The sequence below is a fragment of the Zootoca vivipara genome, chromosome 1 (genome assembly GCF_965207765.1).
Source record: "Zootoca vivipara chromosome 1, rZooViv2.hap1.1, whole genome shotgun sequence".
Classification (NCBI taxonomy): domain Eukaryota; kingdom Metazoa; phylum Chordata; class Lepidosauria; order Squamata; family Lacertidae; genus Zootoca; species Zootoca vivipara.
Window position 1 is genome coordinate 24,466,680 of NC_142582.1, and position 18,565 is coordinate 24,485,244.

Consider the following 18,565-nt stretch of genomic DNA (forward strand, 5'->3'; position numbering starts at 1 on the left):
TAGGGAGCTGGGTAGGTTTAGCCTGGAGAAGAGAAGGTTAAGGGGTGATATGATAGCCATGTTCAAATATATAAAAGGATGTCATATGGAAGAGGGAGAAAGGTTGTTTTCTGCTGCTCCAGAGAAGCGGACACAGAGCAATGGATTCAAACTACAAGAAAGAAGATTCCACCTAAACATTAGGAAGAACTTCCTGACAGTTAGAGCTGTTCGGCAGTGGAATTTGCTACCAAGGAGTGTGGTGGAGTCTCCTTCTTTGGAGGTCTTTAAGCAGAGGCTTGACAGGCATATGTCAAGAATGCTTTGATGGTGTTTCTTGCTTGGCAGGGGGTTGGACTGGATGACCCTTGTGGTCTCTTCCAACTCTATGATTCTATGATTCTATGACTCGACAACCGAATTTTCCGACTTACGAATGGGGCAAATGGTTGCGCGCTTACGAATGTCTCGACATCCAAAAGGAAACCGCGGCGGTTTTAGATAGGGATTTTTTGACTTACAAATTTTTAGATGAGGGTGCTTCAACTTGTGAATTTTTCCGTTTCCAATGCATTCCTATAGGAAATCGCGTTTCCAATGGCACTTTTCGACTTACGATTTTTTCGACCTACAAAGGTGCCTTCGGAACGGATTAAATTCGTAAGTCGAGGCACCACTGTAATGTTTCCACTTACCAAGCATGCAGGCATCTCTTCTGTTGCTTTTCAGAAACCTGAGGTGGATCTACACACGGGGGGGGGGGGCGCTATAAGTAAGTCAGAAATTAAATCATTAAAACAAAAGAAAGAAAATGCTATGGGAAATCGCAAAGAATTTTTTTGCTCTCTCGAGCCATCTCGTGTTGCATGTTTATAACAAAGTGCTGTGGTTGTTGTTGTTGTTTTTCTAATGTAGCTGAGTCCCCTGTTTTAGTTGTATAACCATCTGCACTCACTACTTAAGTTCACTATTAGCAGGAGCAATACATTGTCTTAATTTATAGTGTTGACCAAGACAAAAACAGCAACACTCCCAGCTTAATCATGGTGTCTTGTAGCAATTTTCCTTAGGCCAGATTTTGCCCACAAAATGTAGCAATTGTCCCCCACTTCCCCCAACATAAACTTAGTAAAAACTATCAAATAGTGAGAAATACTATCTACCACTGAAGGCCACCCATCAGAGATTTTCAAATCCCGAACACTTACTACAGTGAAATGGAAAAATATTATATTAAATATCAGTGGGTCTAAAATACTGGTGTTGAAAATTCAAGTTTTACAAGAGAGATTCCCGGGGAAAGTTTATGGGATGCATTTGTTTAAGCTCTAGGTCTTTCTTATCCTCATTGGAATAAGCATAAAAGTAAGCAAGTTATTAGTTTATGCTTATCTCTGCTTGCAAATTGCAAGGAAAGTTTAAAGCTTTTGCTTCATATTTTTGAATTCCAATTCCCATGTCTACTGTTATTGGAAAGTATACCATGTTTTACTTTTGTCTCTCATGCAGCAAAGGAACTGGCAAAGAGGTTGTAAAAAAATTACTCTGGTGTCTGTTTTTTTGTAGTTCAGTGAGCTACCATTTCCCTGAGTGGTGCCTCAGGCAATAATCTGGGACAAAGCTTTGGCAGAACTTCAAAACCCGGAAAAATCAGAAAAGAAAAATTAATGATCACAGTTTTGTTGCGAAGCCTTATCTCAATTATGAGGCCTGGTTACCATCCTAGCTGTTAATATTCCATGCAGAATGATCAGGGGAGTGGCTGTTTATACACCTGACAATAGCTCTTGCATTTGCAGGAAATCAACTGATGACAGCATAACTACCTAATTGTGAGCGAATGATTTTGTGTTTTACTTTAGTGGTCTTTAAGATCACAGCCGTAGGCTGCGATTCTGCACATACCTACTCAGGGCCGTCTTAAGCCTATCCAGCACCGTGGTTCAGAGATCCCTCCAGCACCCCGCTCCCCCTTTCCCAGCTGCAGTGCCCACCCTTTTAAAAAACCTACAGCCTCCCCACTTTAGGATATGTGTCAGGGTGGAGAAAAAATGTTAGCCACTTTCTCAGCAAGAGGGACACATTTATGGGGAGAAGAAGAAGTCATATTATGATTTGACCCTGCTTTTTAATGCTTCAAAACACGAAGTTCCTTGCCGGCTTCCGAATGGGCAAACAGCAAGTCTTCCCGGAGCCAAAGTTCCTACCGCTGCTGCATCTGCACTCCCAGCTTGTCTGATTCCAGCAACGAGCTCACCCCTCTTTGGAAGAGCGGGGAGCGCAGAAGGGACAGGAAGCAGCCGAGGGGCTACGCTGGGCAGGGCTGGCAATGAGAAGCATCCAAGACAGCGTCGGCAGGGCTGCGGCTGGGTGGGGACAGTACTCCGAGAGGATTACACACACACACACACACACAGAGCCACGCGCCGACCTGGCAAGGGCGGGAGAAGAGCGCGAGCAAGAGGCTAATGGACTTCTTAAGCTCGGTGTGCGCGGCCGGAGAGACTTGCAGAGGGGAACAGACACTCCGCAGAAGTCCACGCGCCCGACCTCGTAGGAGCTGCAGGAAGGCGGGAGGTGGCGGCGAGGACACACACACACGGCTGGGCGCCGAGTTGTGGCTGCCAGAGGTCCAGCGCGGCATGGTGGCTGGCGTGCAGGGAAAGGTTGAGGCAGCCGGCAAAGCCACGCAGCTCCCCCTCTCGCTGGGGTGCCCCTGAGGAGGTGGCGTCCTGGTGCAATGCGCCAGTAGCCCCAATAGGGAAGACGGGCCTGTACCTACTTGGGAGTAAGGCCCATTTCACATAATGGGACTGGCTTCTGAGTCAACCTGATTAGGCACTGCGTGAACATCAACATCAACCACACCCATGACTTGGTACTAAACTAAAGGGCATGGTAGCACTTCCAACAAGCCTCATAGTCTTATCATCCTGCCCTGCCTGATTGCCTGCCACCGTCTTGCATAGTTTATACTGATTTCTCCCCCTCTCTAATAGTGTGGGGGGGGGAACCATGAACTTCCCCTGTTAAGCTCATAGGATGAGATCCAACATAATGCTAGCAACAAGAAGTTTGAGAGTTGATGTTGCTGTGCTAATGATTCCAAAAATAGAGGGAGAAATGTTATGTGTGCAAAATGACCAAGAAAGAGAGAAAATCTCAAGATACGGCAAATGAAATATATTAGTAAAACAAAAGAAAAACATGTTTCAGTCTGTAGTTATTTTAGGCCCTCATCAGAGGCTATAGAGGGGACAATATATCACATAAATTCTCAATAACTAAAGACTAATTATATGTCTATATCTTCTGGATCAGAATAAAATGTGTAAGCAGCCTGAAGAGCTCTCCGATCATAGTTAAATTCACTAATGACTAAAAAATACTATTTAAAGGGACCCAATTATATAAACTGTAAGAAGTCATGATAAGGCATCAAGGTCTTTCACTAATACACATGACAATACAGGAAGCAGAGGAGGTAATGCACAAAGCTTAACTGCCACCAATAGCAGTTGCACTATGAGTTGTGCAATATTTTGCACAAGCAGATTTATCTGTTGTGCTATGCTAAGAATGGTCCCTGTTAGTGAAATGGCTGTCACACAAGCTAGCTGCCACAACTGGACAGCAAGTATATAATCTACATGAAGTATACATAGGAAAGCTTTAGTTTCTTGATGATGTCTGTAGCATTTCAAATAGCATCTAGCTCGGCCCTGGTAGTTTGGCAAATACTGCTGTGGCCAGCCTCACAAAGTACTGACTCTGAGAATCTTAGGTAAAGGTAAAGGGACCCCTGACCATTAGGTCCAGTCGTGACCGACTCTGGGGTTGCGTGCTCATCTCGCATGATTGGCCAAGGGAGCCGGCGTATAGCTTCCAGGTCATGTGGCCAGCATGACAAAGCCGCTTCTGGCAAACCAGAGCAGCAGGTGGAAACGCCGTTTACCTTCCTGCTGTAGCGGTTCCTATTTATCTACTTGCATTTTTGACATGCTTTCGAACTGCTAGGTTGGCAGGAGCTGGGACCGAGCAACGGGAGCTCACCCCGTCACAGGGATTCAAACCGCCGACCTTCTGATCAGCAAGCCCTAGGCTCAGTGGTTTAACCACAGCGCCACCTGAGAATCTTAAGACGTAGCAAACTTCTATATAAACATGCATTGAGCAATTGAGAAGCAGCAGCTGTAAATCTCCTAAGTAAATTATCACAATGGCATTTTAGAATTCAGGCTGATGCAATCTGGTCTTTATATCTGTCACCTTTTAATATAATGGGCAATGCTTCCTTCAAGAGGAAGAATGAACAAATAAGAATGTTCCTCAGTCAATTGCTCATAGTACCTAGGAAATGTCATTATTTGCATTACGCGGGCCATAATTAGTTTCACCTCAGTTCGTTTGAAATGATATCAGAATGGCAATAATCCAAGTTGAATGCTGCATGTAAATTAATTAAGGGACGTTTGTTATTGTATTTTTGTAACTGGCTAAACCAGAGCTATTAGCTCCCTTAGGCACTGCAGCAGAGAACAGCTGGTCATCTTTTCACCTTTAGAAGAAAATCGGTGTTTGATAATGAAATCTTGATCACCTGCCATCTGCCACCTAACGATCATCAGACACGGCATAATTTGTCAACCTGCGCTTTAGGAGGAAGGTGGGCAAATTGGGCAGCTCAAGTCCATGAATGTTTACTCTGAAGGATGAGTCAATTTGCACCGTGGGCATGAGCCCAAGGAAGCATGCGTAGGGTCGGAGCCATGCAGTACAATGTATGTTTATATAGAAGTAAATCCCATCAAGTGTAATGAGGCTGACTCTCAAGCAAGTGTGCCAGAACATACATGACTTTATTTGGTTCAGTTTCCAACTTCACCACTGGCATTACACACTTGTATTAGGGTGGTTTTGTAGATGATTCCCAACACCTTTTAATTTCCCTTGCAACATATTGTGGGAGTGAAATTCCAAAGAAAAATAAAAGGCTATATTACTCAGTTTGCTTCAAAAACATTCCACTAACACGACACAACAACCATTTCCCTACATTTCTCTCTCATCCAAAAGCCAAGGATATCTTTTGGAAAGTGTATTACCTCTCATCTTGGAACATTTCACTTAAAAGACCAGGAATATTTCATATGGCAACTCATGTATTCACACCTCACACTAAACTGTAGAAATTTTTCCCCGATCAGGAAAAAGGGACAGCCAGTGAGGCTGAAAAATGCCAGATAAATGTTTAGTCACGGTGAGAGTTATACACCACCGCCAGCCATCTCACAAGCATAAGGTAAGCTACATCCCACACCAAGTTGTTGTTGTGTGTGTGTTTTTTTTAAAGTCTAATGTACAGTGGTACCTCGGTTTACAAACACAATTGGTTCTGGAAGTCTGTACTTAACCTGAAGCGAACTTTCCCACTGAAAGTAATGGAAAGTGGATTAATCCGTTCCAGACAGGTCCGCGGAGTACTTAAACTGAAAATACTCAAACCGAGGCGTACTTAAACCGAGGTATGACTGTACAATGAAAATGAGACAGGGAACCAGAATCCTCCTTGGCTAGGGAAGAAAACTTTTGAGAAACTGGAGAACAGGTTTAGGCACAGCACTAATTTATATGACACGTGATCCACATTTCTTTAACTGAGAAGTCCCTTCAACAAATATGTACAGTGGTACCTCGACTTACGAATTTAATGCGTTCCAAACACACATTCGTAAGTTGAAAAAATTCGTAAGTTGAATCCCATAGGAATGCATTGGAAGAAAAAATTCATAAGTCGAAAAAATCCTATCTAAACCACATCCAAGATGGCGGACGGAGCTCCATTCGTAAGTCAAAACATTTGTAAGTTGAGTCATTTGTAAGTCGAGGTACCACTGTAGACTGGTATCGTCTTCATCTCCCTATTGCAGATGGAGGCTGAAAGAGAGGAGCTTGCCAAAGACTACTCAGTGAGTTCATGCCTGGGATGAAATTTGAACCATACACTTATGTATATACTCAATAGCCATGTCATCATGTCAAGCTGAACCACAGTTTAGTGGAACATGCACAAATGGGAATAAGCAAGCCCTAGGCTCCCCTGCTCCTCCTTGTGCCTTCTCTTCCCACATAGTGGAGAGGAGAAAGAGGAGGAGGGGGATGATGATGATATATTACTTATACTCTGCCCACCTGATGAGGTTGCCCCAGCCACTCTGGATGACAACTTCAGACAAATTTATTTTCAGTCTCCCTTCATTCAATGCAGCTTGTAATTTCATTCAAACTGTGGACTGTGGTTTATATACTATGTTTAATTTAAAGAAGCCAGCTTCACAATTCAAGGTTTGAACCTGACTTTCTTTTGATAAATTAATGCTAAATCGTGATCCCAGGATTGGACACAATGAAAGTTGAACTACAAAGTACATGGTTCCAAAGTCCTCCTTCCAACCATATGGGAGGCTGAGGGGGGAGCACATGAAGACAAAACTTGTTTGGACTTGTTCCAGCTCATGGACATACCATGAAACCATTGTTTAGTGTAATGTGTGAATAGAGCCAGTGTATATGCAAGTTTAGTACTGGGAAGCTTGTTTCTTGATTCTTTATATTTTAACAAATGGTTTTCTCAAAATTCATATAATCTTTTAAGAACCTATGAAGCTGACTTATACTGAGTCAGGTCATTGATTCAGCAATGCCAATAGTCTAATCTGGAAAGCAGAAACCATTCCCAACCTACTCTCTGTTGTACCACTGAGTTTTGGCTCACCCCCTACTGGTATTTGGTTACTAATATTGTATCTGAAGCACACGACCCATCACAAAGAAGAAGAAAACCATAAGCTCATTTCACTCTGGGTCACTCAAGACAAAGGAAACAAAAGAAGGCGCTAGCTAGAATTCTGTGCATATAGTTCCGTACCATTCATTCCCTCACCGCTGAATCCAACAAGCTATTTATGGTTCACCTTTGAACTCCCATCAGCCTGCCTAATCTTGAATGTTTTAATAACTCTAGAATAAGAAAACTCTTATTCATAATGCAAGCCCGTGGAAAAGAAAGAATCTGCTATTGTATTATTAGAAGGACGGGAAGTCGCCCAGAGTGGCTGGGGGAACCCGGCCAGATGGGCGGGGTATAAATAATAAATTATTATTATTATTAAGTATCTAAGAGGGAAGAAATAGGATGAAATACAAGGATGGCATACTGTTCACATTGCGAAGAAGAATTTATTTTGAATTATGTATTTTGTTTTTTGTATTTTTTCTGTATACAATTCGACGAGAAGAAAAATTTATGTTGTACTTATATCATACGTATGTTATGTTTTGTATTATTTTAAACAATAAAGTATTTTTTATAAAAAAATAAGAAAACTCTTAAATCAATATAAACAGAAATAAAAATAAATTAAATATTATCACTGAAGCAACATTAGTGGATGTAGAAATTCAAACTAAGTTTAGTTCTCCATATAAAAATCCCAGTAGTGATTAGGATGGGAATGAAGACTTGCATTGTGTGTGTTACCAAACAGAATATTAATTTGCTCCCTAAACACCAATGGTGGTGATCTCCTGAATTTACACACAGATCACCTTGTTAGTTACACTCACCAAAATTAGGAACATAGGAAGCTGCCTTATATCGAGTTGCACCAATGGTCTATATAGTTCAGTATTTTTTCATTAATGTCGAATTAATTCAAAAAAATGAAAGTTACACATAAATGAAAGCTGAATCTTAATTTTATGAATGTAATAAGTAATGTGTTTAAAGAAACTGAAGCGTTCAGATTTTTGGTTTCAGGAAACATAAGACAGCTGTTGTGCTGCAAAGCCAATTCCAACCAGTGTATGATTGTGATACTCTGGGAAAAAAGAGGCAACAGCCAATCATCTCAGCCCTGCCTGTCTGAAGCAATTACTCCTTGTAATAGCTAAAGTGAAAGAGCATCTGACAAAATAAAAACCAATAAAGAATGGCTGTCCAGGGTCAATTGCTCACACCTGTATGGCAGCACAGCGAGAAGTGTTTTCTCCAAGGATCAAGAGTGTCACAAATATCTCAAACCTACTGTCGCTGGGGTCAGAAACCTCAGCCCCTTAGTGAAACAAGTCTCTCATTCATTTCACCAAAGGCCTGGTCTTAGGCAGGATCGGAACCAAAGAGAATGGTGTCTGATACTCATGTGTACATACATAAAAGGTAACAAACCTACTCCTAAATCACTCTTTCTCCGGGGGAAGCAGAGGCCCACCTCACCTTCCCCTGCTGTTTTGTTTTGACAGAGGACCAAGGCAGGATGCTTAAATGTTGGCTCAAACCTTTCACTGCCCACGACAGAAGAACCACAGGCTCTCCCCTTTGCAGAGCTAAATTAATCCACTGCATGACAGTAAAACTGCAACTTTTGAGTTAGTAGAATGATAGATTGGCAGTCACACTGTTATGGTGGCTTTTGGGCACCCCATGAATACTCCAGCAGGTCTGTGAGCTGTACGGTTGGCAGTTCAGATATAGCTCCAAGCATGGTCCTGCCTTTAGAAAACATTCACAAACAACTTATTCTATGTGCAGCATTGCTATGCTTGCACCATTTTTTTTAGTGGGTGGAGGGGCACACCAAGAGCTTTTCTTTCCCAATTCAGGCTCTATTTTATTTGCAGACCTCAGCGCACAGCCAAAAGAGGGATTTTTATGTGTCGAGTGAAATAGCTCAATAAATTTGGGGAAAGGCTGTGGAGAATAATATAACAGAGGAGCTGAAGGGAACAGTACATATAATTTCACCTCTTCCTTCATGGTCCACATATGGAGTTGTTTTGCCCCTCATCCTTCTCCAGCCAACTGAATAGTTAACCCTTTATGAACTGTGAAATATATTCACTTTGATAGGAACGGAGGAGCAACTGGACAAGCAGTAGCAGTCTGTGGCGTTGCTCGGAATGGAGTGGCAACTTTATGAAAAGCTGAAGTGCGACTGTAAGACTGTCATTCAAGGGTGGGGAACCTCAGGCCCAGGGGGCAGTTGTGGCCCTTCAATCCTTTGTATCTGGCCCTCAGAATTGTCTCCAGGCCACAGCCCTCACTGTCATTGAACAAGGCCTTTTCGTTGTCCGGATAGAAAGGAGCGTGAGTAGAAACTAGCTTACGGTACATAGGTGAAATTCACATTAGATACTCTGGCTCCACCCAGCACTGGCATATCATAGAATCATAGAGTTGGAAGGCACCCCAAGGATAATCTGGTCCAACCCTCTGCAATGCAGCTGTCCCTTACGGGGATCGAACCTGCAACCTTGGTGTTATCGGCACCAGACTCTATCCAACTGGCTTTCGCAGGTTCTAAAATCGTCTACAAGAAGTGATTGCCTGATATTAATATCAAGGGAGTTCAATTCCCTGCAAAAGAATATCAAAGAATAATGCTCAAAATAGCTTGTAGTACTCAATTATTTACAAATGAATTTATAATCTGTACTTTCATAAATAAAGCAAAGCAGAATAGAATATGTTAAAATTATCTTTAAAAATATCATGGCAAGCCTCAATACTGATTGGATTAAAGAAGAAAATTCATGCTGGAAAGGCCTGTCTAAACAAAGAAGTTTTCAAAAGACATCTGAAGGAAGGTTTGGTTTCTGCCAAACTCCTTGTGGTAGGGAGTTCCAGAGGGCAGGGTTTTCCACACTAAAGGCTCGGTCTGCAGTGAAGGCCAACTGAACCTCAGGGGGGTGGGAAACCACCAGAAGTACCCTGTCAGAGGATCTCAGTGATCAAAGTGGGCCATAAGGGATCAGACAGTTCTCCAAGTTGTTGGACACAAGTTGTTCAGGGCTTTGTGAATTAACATAAGAAACTTGAAGTGGGCATGGTAGCAAATTAAACAGTGCAGCTTTCTCGGCAGTGGGGTAACATGTTGCTGGTAATCTGCTCCTGTGAGCAGTCTGCACTAGCTGAAGCTTCCCAGCTATAAACCACACGAACACACCCGCTATAATTTCTCCGATGAAAATAGGGATGTCCTATTCCAGAATAAGAATAAGAATTTAATTATTTGTACCCCGTCCATCTGACTGGATTGCCCCAGCCATTCTGCGCAGCTTCCAACATATAGAAAAACAGAAGAAAACATTTAAACATTAAAAAAAACCTTACAGGGTTGCCTTCAGATGTCTTCTGAAAGTTGTTTAGTTACTTATCTCCTTGGCTCGGGAGTTGCATAACTCCATACTCTCCAACATTTCTCTGTCTTAAGTAAAAGCGGGACATTCCAGGATCAAATCAGAAACCGGGACGGCTTCTGAAAATCCAGGACTGTCCCTGGAAAATAGGGACACTTGGAGGTTCTGCATCAGGGCAGTCTCAAGCAGGTCGGCCGCCCTGGCGTTGAGGGGCGGAGATCGCTCTGGTGCCCCTGCCCTCGCAGGGCGCAGCCCTGGCGCACCGCGCCACCGGGGGTCTACCTAGAGCCGGCCCTGGTCTGCATTAACCAAACCATGAAGTTACCAATCCATGGACCACTGTGGTCAGGCTGTCATAGTCCAGCTGTCAGTCACAGCTGTCCACTCCTGGACACAGACATCACTTGGATCTCCTACTGCAAGTGATAGATCAAGAAGCACTGCTCCTGCAGAGGGAGTTCCACTCTATCCAGAACAGGCAGTTGACCTCTCTCTTGGGCACGGGAACACCCACCCACAAGGCCTCTGCCTTTCCAAGATTCTTCCAGTGCACCACTGCATCCAGCCGCCGCCACCACCAGAAAAGTAACGTATAAGGATCAGGCCTCTGTCGCCTCTATCTTTCAGTCCAGGATTTCATCAACGCTGAGATTCCATTTTATTTTATCGTTGACTTGTTTCTTGAGGCCCGGCAAATGGAACCCAAAGCAATCAGTCACTCCCACACTAATGTGTGTGGGTGAAACTGCATTAGATACAAAGCACAAACTTCATTCACGTTTCTAGGATAGGCGGGCTTTTGTTTTGGGAGAGGAGATTATGATGTTCAGAAGTAATTCATGGCCAATTTCCTTTAAATGCATTGTGGCGATTAGATGCTCATTTCAAATCAAGCTAGTCATCTATATTTCTGGTGGCGGTGGTTGTTTTACATGAAAGTATCTAGTACCAAAATAATGCGGGGCAACATGGCAGCATGTTAATATGGAGGCTCTCGCTGAAAAGCGAGCATTTATCTTGCGCTTTCTGTGTCTGGAACAGGCTTATATGAGAAATAACTACTGTATAGTTCAGTACTGAAGGAATAGAATGAGGCTTGGTGGCTCTCTGGAGCACCTGCTGTTCAGGCGAGACTTTTAAAATCAAAATTAAGAATGGGGGCTTTACATAGAATTGCCTCTGGTGTTTTATTTTTTTAAATATAGATTTATAAATTATTTGTCACAAATGTTTATGCAAGCCCAATGGCAGCATATCCTAAAAGTACAGGTTGGAGAGCATTCCCCCCCCCAGTCAGAGATCTTAACATCCCGAGCAGCGTGCACTGTTTGCCATGGCCACGACAATTAATTAGTTTTTCTGCTGGGCAGCCGCTGCAGAACAGGAGCTGAGTATACCTGGGTTCCAGCAGCATTTATTCCAAAGCTATGTGCGAACTGGGAAATCAATTTATACTGCTGCTGACCAGAATGGCTCGCTGGAGAATCAGCTACAACGGTGAGTACACACAGTTACAAATAAATGGCACCTCCAGCTTGTTGAGCTTTATGAGAGATGCTGCCAGTGAGCACTCTGAATTGGACTTTTAGGTCTGCCCTTTTAACAGAAACTGGATTCTTTGATATAAAGTGAGAAACAATCTTTCCTTACTCATAAGAACAGCCTTCCCCAACCTGATGCCTCAGTCTGCCCAGGTGCTAAGGGCAACTTCCAAGCCCCCTAGTCTGCTTTTTTCGTGACTCAGCTCTACTTTGATGCTGCCATGCTCATGGGGAGATTAGCCCATAGACCAGTTGTTCCTGTTATTATATGCCACTCCATAGGGTTCAAAATATAGGTTTGCAGCTAAACTAGTGCTGAGTATTCTCCTCCTGCTAAAAGGACCACTGACTAAGCAACCTTCAGAATACATCTGAAGGCAGCCCTATATAGGGAGGTTTTTTAATGTTTCATGTTTTCTTCTGTTTTTAAATACATTGGAAGCTGCCCAGAGTGGCTGGGACAATCCAATCAGATGGATGGGGTACAAATAATAAAATTCCAGTCACGACCAACTCTGGGATTGTGGCGCTCATCTCGCTTTACTGGCTGAGGGAGCCGACGTTTGTCCGCAGACAGTTTTTCCGGGTCATGTGGCCAGCATGACTAAGCCACTTCTGGCGAAACCAGAGCAGCGCACAGAAGCGGTACCTATTTATCTACTTGCACTTTGACGTGCTTTCGAACTGCTAGGTTGGCAGGAGCTGGGACCAAACAACGGGAGCTCACCCCATTGCGGGGATTCAAGCTGCCAACTTTCCACTCGGCAATCCCAAGGCTCAATGGTTTACACCACAGCGCCACCTGCGTCCTCTCTGTGGGATGTAAAGCTAGGTGCAGTCAAGTCACAACAGTTCCTAGAGTGACCACATAGAGGACATCTGACCAGGTCAGCATCAAAACTTCCTGCCACTGATCTGGGAGGGATTTCCTCTGTTTGTAATTGAAGTGGGCATTACCTGGCCAGGTAAAGTCACTGGCCAGTGGCCATTTCAGCCTCTTTCGATTTGGACTTCAAGCAAGCAACATCTAAGGAAGAGATCTTTTGGCTTCCAGCCAAGAGAACAACAAATCTGCTTTCCCCTATGGAGCAGATTCAGCATGTAAATACTTTTATCTAAGCTAGTCTGCCTCTTGAGTTGTGCTGTATCTCAGGAAGTCTATAAGTAAACTATTTTCATACTTTTAAAGAGCATTGTGTCGTGTATTTTCTTTTAAGAGGGATAAAGGGGAAAATACCAGGAAACATATATATTATTCTATAGGCTTCAGCAAGCCTGAGCAACCGTTTTTGCTGTGCATTAAAGGGGAATGAAAATATCATTTTCATCATATTTTCTCTTAAAACATTACACGCAGTAAATTTCATATTCTTCCTCCACAACCTTTCCCAATCCTCCATCCTAATATTATGTCCCACATCTTTCGCCCAATCTATCATAACATTTTTTTACTGCTATGGTCTTGGCCGGCTTTTTCTTCTGTTTTTGCACAGCCATCTCCTTCCAGCGCTGCATGCTTTAAACTCACCCAAATCATTGGAGATGTCAACAGCATTGTAGTTCAGAGGGAAGACTTTAATCAGGCTGGTTGAGGCTTTCTTCCGCTCTTGCTGTCCTCCAAGCCTTCTTTCCAACAGTCGCACCGACTGAGAAGGAAGCTAAATCATTTCAGATGAAGCCTAGAAACAAAAAATGTGCATTGGGATTAGTGTGCTTTTTATTTTAAAAAAAAAAACCTCTAAACCGCTCCATTTGGGGTTCCAAGATTAAACATGCTGTTGTCTTTTCTCACTCAAACAGCACAATCCAGAACTTGAGCCTGCCATGTCCCTTGTGTGGATCTGCTTGTTACCATGACAGCATCACAATGTTCAGAGGCGCTGTGGGCCTCTGAAATGATTAAAGTTTTCTTTGTGTGATCATAGTTCACCTTATGAGAAAGCTTATTGTAAATCAAAGTGTGGGGGCTGGGGGGAGCTCGTGCCAGATAAGGAAAGAAGAACGGCGATGTTTTTAATGTAACCAGAAACCTATTTCTCAAACTGTATTCAAGAGCCACATAATAATTAAAGCAATATTATCTTTCCTTAGAAAAAGGTGCCTGCCATTGGAATATGTTGAGGCTGAACTACGGGAGCGGGGTGTGCATGTGATGCAAGTCTGCCCCTCTTTGGGTCACAGAACCAAAGCTCTGAATCTGCTTCTGATGCAGCTTCAGTGCCATGGAAATATAGGATGATGGTGAATATTGTTTCCCTACATTAGCCAAGGTAAGATCCCCTGGATGGTTAAGTCCAGTCGATTTCAACTTTTGGGTGTGGCGCTCATCTTGCTTCAGTCCGAGGGAGCCGGCGTTTTTCCACAAACAGCTTTCCAAGTCATGTGGCCAGCATTACTTCTGGCACAACAGAACACCATGGCAGAAGCCAGAGCGCACGGAAATGCCGTTTACCTTCCCACTGCAGCAGTACCTATTTATCTACTTGCACTGGCATGCTTTCAAACTGCTAGGTTGGCAGGAGCTGGGACCAAGCAACGGGAGCTCACCCCATTGTGCAGATTCAAACTGCCAACCTATTGATCGGCAAGCCCAAGAAGCTCGGTGGTTTAGACCACAGCACCACCTGTGTCCCTAAGCCAAGACATAGCAATGGAGCACGATAAATATTGTGTCCATGAAGCCTGGTGAAAGTTCACAATGGCCAATTTTTATGCAATCCAACTCCCTTATTCCAAGCCACAGCTGTCAGCCTTCCCTTTTTTTGCTGGAAATTCCCTTATTCCAGCACCGTTTCCCGCTGCTATCCTGGATTGTTAGATATACCGTAGACTGTCTCTGGGACAGGTAAGGCTGCTGCTGATCCCTTATTTTCAAATCCGAAAGTTGATAGCTATGCATTTGTGTCATGTGTTCAGGGTGTTTATGGTAAATGTGTAATTGCTACTACTATTAATATTTATTACAGTGGGCGCTCAGGTTGCGAACGTGATCTGTGTGGGAGGCACGTTCGCAACCCGCAGCATTCGCAACCTGCAGCCCCGCGTCTGCGCATGCGCGGGTCGCAATTCGCCGCTTCTGCGCATGCGCAAAGCATGATTTAGCGCTTCTGTGCATGCGCGAGCTCCGAAACCCAGAAGTAACCCATTCAGGTACTTCCAGGTTCACGCGGTGCACAACCCGAAAAGACGCAACCTGAAGCGTCTGTAACCCGAGGTATGACTGTATTCCTAGTATGTTTTAATGTAGTGGATATTTCTAGTACTGGTAGGTGTTATTGTCCAAACTACTCTGCTTCCAGGAGAGCATCGACTAATGTATGAAACAATATCAACAACAAAAGCAGCCGCACATGAATCACACATTTACAATCCTCACCTCTATTTTCTGTCTCTCTTTTTAAAGGTCTCTCCTTACTTTATTCTTTGAAGAACAAAGGTATGTATATTCCCACACATTTGTCTTCTCTCCCTCGACAGACCTTCACAGACTTATAACCATCTGAATTGTCAACAAATATATATTTGCGCTCTATCAGCAGAGGTCAAAACCACTGCCATAGATAAAGGCACTGATGGATGGCAAAGGAGGGGAAGGCGTGTGTAAATGGCTCCGCGGTGCCCTATGTCTAGCTGCCATAGCTGCCAAGTTTTCCCTTTTCTTGCGAGGAAGCCTATTCAGCATAAGGGAAAATCCCTTTTAAAAAGGGATAACTTGGCAGCTATGCTAGCTGCAGCTTGGATCAGCTTGGCATGGTAATTTTACTGTGAAAACCCAAGGTGCTAAGTGTGCCTTAAAATGTTAAGTACTGCCTATATATAGATATAGATCTCATAGAAATCATCTACATTCTTAGAAGGCTATTCTATGCATGCTTAATAAAGCCAGGGTGTTGTGCAGAAGACACCGTAAATCCACATTTCACACTCGGCTTTATTTGCTTTCTTAAAAATTTAAATGTAATTAAATATAAAGATTATGGGCAATGTGCTGCTATGCCTTTGCTGACATATCTGGTAGTTAATAAAAATGATGCATGCAATCTATACCAGAGACTGAGTCCATGAGGGTAAATTGATCTTTACTGGAGGCTGTAGTCTAGATTTCCCTAGGTGACAACTCGAATATATATAGCAGGATTGAAATTCCACCGTACGCTTGGGCTGGATTGCTTTTTCCACAATGTTACTCTGATCGCCACTAAATAACCTGGTGGCGACCTTTAACATCAAAGCAAAACAAATCAGAAGCTCATAATAGAAAAGTGAGAGGTGGCTAAACTTCATTCTGCATCATTTTAGATTTTCAGAGAAACAGTCAATTATAACTTGCACAAAGTCGACTTTGTTTTGTTGTTCTAAATACAGTGGTCACAGTTCCCCGCTTAAATATGTGTGTGTGTGTGTGATCAGAATCAGGGGGGATGTAAAAGTTCTGCTTCAGATGAAACAGAAGGTGTTTAGGAACAACCATTTCACCACACAGGTACATCTAAACTACTGGTAGCAAGGAGGATCAGGAAGATGGCACCTTCCAGGGTTGGTATACTGATGCTGCACTGTCTTTATACAGGAAGGACACCAAAAGATGTCTTTTGCTGGACTATATTCTCTTAATAGGCGAACACCTAAGTGGCACATTTCAGACTCCCCAAACAGTTGTGGCCTGGATTGTGAGAGTAAAGTGATTCAACAATAGTTCTCCATCACTACTACAATTTTTGATTTGTTCATAGGATAAACGGGAAATTGTGCAGTTATTAGTGGGGTCCTTTTAAACAAATCTCCTGCTTTCTCTGCCTACCTGGAAAAGCAGGGTGGGCTGTCAATAGGTCATAGAGCTGAGCTATCCTTCCCCAGGATGGTCAGGCAAATATGACTACTGCTATAAAGAAGGCAAACTGATAAAGGGCCTAGCACCCAGTGACAGAGCCATGCTTGGGAGCCAAGTTTATCTGTGGAGAGAGATGTCAAGCTGAGTGGAGGAGGTAATGTGCGGAAACCGTAAAGTTCGGTAAAAGGATGGAGGCTGCCATGAATGGATTTCCACCAGTTTCTCCCTCCAGGTTGAAGCCTGGATATCATCTCCCCATTCTGTTTCAGAAGATTCACATACAGAGCCGTCTTTCCCATTGGTCTTAGTGGTTTGCTGGGCCAGGGCACCCGCCTCTCAGGGGCACTCTAGCGAGTGGGGGAGCTGCGCGGCTTTGCTGGCAGCCTCCCCTTTCCCTGCACGCCTGCCAGCTGCGCACCGCCAACTATATGGCTAGCAGGCATGCAGCTTCCTTCCCAAGCCTCTGCATCTGCTAAAGACAGCCCTGCTCCCAGTCATTGTCCTCCTCCTGCTTCCTGGCGAAAGGCGGCGCGCAGCCCTCCTGGGCGGCCTTCCCGGGCGCCCCAACACTGGAGAGCATGTCCGCCAGCACGTTTTCCTACTTGATCACCGCCACTACGGCAGGGATCGGGGTGGTGGGGGAGGCAGAGGAAATTTTCCACTGCCCCCTCCCTTGTTTTAGAGTTGCTGGGGGGGATGCCGGAGGGATCTTTGCACCATGGCACCGGATATGCTTAAGACGGCCCTGTTCACATACTCCCCACAGCATTGGGAGTGGTGGGTGGATGTATCCCGCACTATACTTTTTTGACTTGAAAGGGCAGCTTATTTTTATTTTGCCTCGGTAATATGCATGTTGTAAGCAATGGCACTAGGAGAAGAGGATGACAGAGGACGAGATGGTTGGACAGTGTTCTCGAAGCTACGAACATGAGTTTGGTCCATGGGGTCACGAAGAGTCGGACACGACTAAATGACTAAATGACAACAACAAACAATCACTAGCTCCATACAACCTGGATTATGGTCTACTTTTCAGAAGGTTCTATGTTAAATTTAAAAAAAAAACAATCAGGTGATTTATCAGCAAGTGTAAAATTGCCCCATCAATTAGTATAAGATATTATTTACATGATCCAATTATCTTTTTGTTCCGCAGTATTTTGTTCACCCCATATATGCACAAATTCTGTTTGGTTTAACATTAGCAGACACATGTAGCCCACAAGAGTACAACAACGAAAAAGCTCAGTTTTTGAAAAACTGAAAAGGCGATAAATGCTTCGGTGTGAAGATTCTCGTGTGATGCTGTGGGATTGTTTGCTTTTGATATAACATAGCAATTCCTCACTCATTTGCTCCAGTGCTACATTATTGTGCCAGCTGCCATCCCTAGCCACTAGAATTTTTGAAAGACTGAATCTTGTTATTATACTAGCAGCTCCTGCTATGAATTAAATATAATCCCAATTTCAGCAGAGAAGGAATAGAATCTGTGAAAGCTTTTACAAGACGTGATAAGATAGAGCTGGAAACACAGAGAACTCGCAATATATTTATTGGACCTGTATAAATTCCTTCACATAGGAGAAAGGCATGCATATCCTTCGGATCCAAGGCACACAGCTGAAGCATGTGCAATAAATTACAGATTTTGTTCTTCTACCTCTTCCTTATGATTTCCTACCAGTGGTTTCTGAACCTTTCCCTCCATGTACCACTTGAAAATTGCTGAGGGTCTTGGTGAACAACTTAATCATTTTTCTTCCTGTTGTAACAATTGTAATGTGCTGTGCTCAATGTTGTACGGTTTTCAGTTGCATGTTATCATAAAATGCAATATATGAGAAAGAAAAGAAGCAGTAAAAATTAACAAAACATTAATTTGAATATTTAGTGTATCATCTGCCATCTTCAACCAGAAATACCTCCAGTCATCTGAATGAAGCTCATGAATCATCCAGGGACCACAGTTTGGGAACCCTAGGTTTAGGCCATTATTTTATTACAGCAGCAC

The 18,565-nt window shown here is 43.4% G+C and overlaps 1 long non-coding RNA gene across 1 annotated transcript in view; it reads right to left on the minus strand.

Annotated features, from left to right (window-relative positions):
- The window catches only part of LOC148687503 (uncharacterized), a 53,753-nt gene extending 40,229 nt beyond the window's left edge, over window positions 1–13,524 (minus strand). Inside the window, exon 1 of the long non-coding RNA XR_015946744.1 lies at window positions 13,246–13,524. This is a non-coding gene — a long non-coding RNA (uncharacterized LOC148687503). The remainder of the gene's footprint in view (window positions 1–13,245) is intronic.
- Between the last annotated feature and the right edge of the window lie 5,041 nt (window positions 13,525–18,565).